Source organism: Pteropus alecto, unplaced genomic scaffold, assembly GCF_000325575.1.
Source record: "Pteropus alecto unplaced genomic scaffold, ASM32557v1 scaffold245, whole genome shotgun sequence".
NCBI classification, from domain to species: domain Eukaryota; kingdom Metazoa; phylum Chordata; class Mammalia; order Chiroptera; family Pteropodidae; genus Pteropus; species Pteropus alecto.
The window spans coordinates 489591-494376 of record NW_006436669.1 but is presented as its reverse complement, the minus strand read 5'-3'; positions in this window follow the sequence as shown (position 1 = coordinate 494376).

Below are 4786 nucleotides of genomic sequence, written 5' to 3'. Positions count from 1 at the left end.
ATATATATATATATCAATTAGTGTCATGTAACTACTAAGACTCTATCAAATAATGAGTTGTTGGTTGCGGTTGCAAGGAAACCACATGAAGTCATTCTCTATATATAGTTAGAAAAGAACATGATGTCAGAAGGATATAACTTCTTTCCAATCAGTAGAATTATTTTTACGAATAAACAAAACTACATCAAACTTTAGCACAACTGTGAGATTATAATTAGGGTGTAAATAATAGAGAAAAACTTTAATAATTGTGTTTCACTAATTCAAAATTTATTATTTGACCAGAGGCTGACAGGAATGTTATTTTTGCCTTGATTAATTTCTTTCTTTTTATAGAGAGTAAATTAATAATGTAAATAAGATTGCAAGAGGATCCTTGAAAATACTTAGTAGAACAAACTTTCTAAGCATCCTCAAGCACTTTAGAAAGATCCATTTCCACACAATTGATATGCTAATCACAAACCATTAAATCAAGTCAAGGATGTGTATTGGATAACACTTTGTTAGTTCTCTGTGAGTTAATGTAGGTACTTGAAATAATAGAACTTTATTTCTTACTGAAATAATATATTTTCAGGCTTTTTTCCCCCCTTAATTGAGACTAAGCTTCCTCCAATTAGTACAGATTAATGACATTTTGTAGGAGTCAATATTGAGGAACCAAGAGGTATTGCTGACTCTTCTATAACCTAGTTAAGGTCAGAGAAGAGGATTAGATTGGGAAAAGTAATCCTAGAGTTGATACTTAATATTATTTCTCAATTGAAATAGTATTTCCAAACACAGCAAAATAACATACACGATAATTTTGGATATCATACAAATCAAAATCATAAACAATTTGCCAGGCACATTGAAAGAAAGCAAGTTTTAATGTATAGATTGTCTAAGGAAAAGTTAGTCTCGTGTGTGTGTGTGTGTGTGTGTGTGTGTGTGAGAGTGTGTGTTACTCAGTTAGATAATATTGAGCACATGAAAAAAAAGAGTGTCTCCTATCAGTCTGGTGTTTTTTCATCCTGTCACATGTTTTTTCCAACCTGATGCCTCTTCCAGAGCTGTGCTCCCATTTATTATTTAAGCCATGTCTCTTTTAAACAGAATTTAGTCACCTGGGATAAGAGAAATAAGATCAAATTAAAATAATGTTTTATTCTTAACCATGGTTTATATTCCCTGTTAGGAATCAAGGATCAGAGTGGTATGTTGATATTCATTATTCAGCTCTACAAGATTCATGTCAATATCTCTATTTTACAGGATGGGAAATCTAGACTTAGAGACAAGAAATAACTCACCTAGGTTCCCACAAGAAGTGCCTGGTAGAGCTGTGATTGACATTTGAGTCTGTCTGCCTCCAAAGTCCATGTTCCTACCCTCTACTTTTGTGGTATTTTTTTTTTGAAATAATATGAGCAAAAACAACTTTAATTTGTAAGTGCTGCTCCAAAATAAGTTAGCGGCATTGGGCTAAGTGCTCTCTCATATTGTCTTGCGTTGACTTGAACTTACTGTGACTTATGCATTGCTTAAAGGTCTCTGTGTTCAGATTCTGTGTTTGTAAGCACTGGCCAGTATGTGTGTGAGACATCTTTGATGTTGAGAAAGAGTGCATAGCAGCTGCCAGGAAATGATGCTTTTGATTTTTTATTTTGAGGAAGAATGGAGCAATAAATAACCACTATACAGGTTTGACTGAGACTTGGTTCTTCCTGCCCCCCTCGTGGTAGTAAAGGTTCCTTCTCAGTAAGGTGCATGTCAGAACAGAGAAGTGACCTCAACCCATATGGAGTACCCTGTAGGGAAGTAGTTGTGACATATATTGCTCTTTAACGGGCTTTACTTCTTGCGTAGTTTTTCTGTACAACTTCCTTGACGGTCCTCATCATCGCCCACCATAAGACATCAAGCTGCAGTGCTGTGATCCCAGTGATCAATTTTCTGCCTTTGCACAGTTCACTTGGAAAATTCTAGTAACATGTCCTTTACAGTTGTGATCCTCAGCTGCAGGTAGGGAGTAAAACCAGAGGACTTTCTGGTGTGTTGACTTAGGTGAGAGTTATTGAATTCTCAGATCTGCCACTTCCTACCTGAGTGACTCTGGGCAAGCTACTTAAATTATCTGAGCCTCTGCTTGTAAAATGGGGGACAGCAACTATATGCATTTTATACGAGGATTAAAGATAAAAATGAAGCACCCATCAGAGGGCTTGGTACTAGTAGGGGCCCAGTAAGTGGTGGTAATTAGGTCTAGACAAATTAAAAACTGAGTTATGCCACTTATTATCTTTCTATAAGCTATTCTCTGAATCTCAATTTACTGTGAGGATGAGAACAATACCTGCTATTATGGGTTGAATTGTGTCCTCCAAAAAGATATGTTGAAGTTCTAACTCCAGGTTATCATATTTGTGTGACCTTATTTGGAAATAGATTTAAGATGAGATCATACTGGATTAGGGTGGATCCTGTTCTGTGACAGGATCCTGTTCTTATAAGAAGAGGGAAATTTGTACAGAGACATAAACACAGAAATCAGAGAGAATGCCATGTAAAAGAGGCAGAGATTGGGCTGATGCATCTACAATCCAAGGAACATCAAGGATTGCTGGTAACCAGTAGAAGTGAGAAGCCTGCAGCAGATTCTCTCTCAGAGCCTCCAGAAGAAACCAACCTAGCTGACATCTTGATTTCAGAACTCTAGCATCGAGAACTGTGAGAGAATAAATTCCTGTTGTTTTAACGCACTCAGTTTGGTGATTAGTTATGGAAGCCCTAAGAAAATACACCTACCATTTGGGGTTTTTAGGAAGGTTAAATGATAAGTAAGTAGCATGTGTAAAAGAACTGGTTCAGTTTCTGGCACATGAGAGGCATTATTAAGTATTGGACTTCTTACCTTCAGGTGTCAAGACATAGAAAATAGACTTTGAAAAATAACGACATAAAAACCTATACCACCTATAGATTTATGGGTGTCTGTATCAATAAGGAAATTAGCAATTGAATACTACTACCTCTTCTACTCAGCTCTTCAGGGTTGGAGAGAGCTGCTTACCCTGAGGTGGTAGGAGATGGCAACAGGTTTGGAAGGTGGTGATTTGAATCACGGAGAGGGTGAGGGATGTTGGCTGTTACCTCATTAAAAAGCAAATGAATCCATCTTGATTTTCAGACGTAGTAGAAATTGAGATATATATTCAAACAAATCTCTAGTGAAATCTTGATTGTGAGCATTATGAAGGCCCTTCCCTTCCCTTGTCTGCACAGGGTTGGATCAGGATCGGTGCTGCCCCAAGCTGACCTCTGCTGGCCCAACTCATGGCATCTGCGTGTACCAGGGATCGGGTTCTAATGGCCCCTCCCCATCTCAGCTTCATGCAGAGGATCTCAGAGGGTGAGAGAGGATGTTAAATAGAGGGTGTTGTGATGTCCTGTGGAATAACTTTGCCGTGAATGACCATGGCAAGTGACTTTTGTAGCCCTTAGCTGTAGGTGTTTAGAGTATACAGTCCTAGGAGATTGGAAACCAGTCAAGAGCAGGATTCCATTTTCAGGTCATGACTGAGGCATCACTGGGGCAACCATCAGGCAGAGGTAAAGATCCACATTGCTGTGGAGAAAGCCATTATAGAGGCCATAAAAGAGAGAACCAAAATATTTATCAAAGTATAGACTTTACCTGGCACCAAAGAGTAACTTGGCAGTGCTGTTGTCTCGCACTGGTGGTGGGGAACGAGACATAAACTCTGCAATCAAGGTGTTCACAGCCACCTCCAGGGAGGCTGGTAGGAGCAAGGTGACAGATATGAAAAATGGAAGTCAGAATGCATTAGTTCGAGGTTGAAGCAGTCAAAACACTGAGGAGTGACAGATTCTCCTTTGATACTCTAAGATGGGTTGTGGAAACTGATCCTTGAAGCCTCAACCAGACTTCATATTAAAAGGAAGGGAGAGAAAAGGCTCCAGGAGAGGAAGAGCAGCATAGGGGCAATGAGGTAGGAAATAGACCTCTCTAGGGAATACCGAGTAGACCAACATATAACTGAGGGATTTGTCTGGGAATGAAGCCAGAAAGGTTAGCAAAGCCCAGAACATAGAGCCCAGTGAGCATAGTGGGGTTTGTACTCTATGGGAGGCAGGAAGGCTTTGAAGAATTTTAAGGAAGAAATGGGCACAACTCAGCCTAAACTCAAGGAAGAAAATGCTGGGTCCAGCTGCAGAATAGATCAGAGCAGGGAATGGAGGCTGGTGCCTGAAGGTTGTCGCAGGGGAAACAGAAAGGAAGGGATGCTTGAAAAAGCAGGGAGTAACTAGGGTGAAGTGATGGAGGCACTCATCTCAGGCATAAAATCCAAGAGAACTCCCAAAACTTGGTATCCAAGAGAAATTACATTTTCAAAACATTTTTAAAAATTAATGTGAAAAAATCCTACCCTCCACAAGCCCAGTCCAGCCTCATTCATTTCACCCAAATGCCAGCCTGTGGGAAGGACACTGAGGAGACACAGTGGCTGGACATCAAGCCTGGGGATGGGGGGTTGGCAGGGAGTATCCCAGAAGACAAGGGCTGTAGTGAAGGAAGAGGGTAGCATTGTTAACCAAGAGGGGACACACCTGAGAGAGGTTTGAGCCAGCAGTGGGCCCTCTGTGGGAAAGCTTGGCAGTCAGCTAAGAATAGGGTCTGGGAAAAATGGATGCCAGAGCTCCTGAGTTGTGATAGGCATGGGTGGGATCATGGGGGAGAAGAAGGCTTTGGTTCATCTTCAGAAGCTGGAGAAGC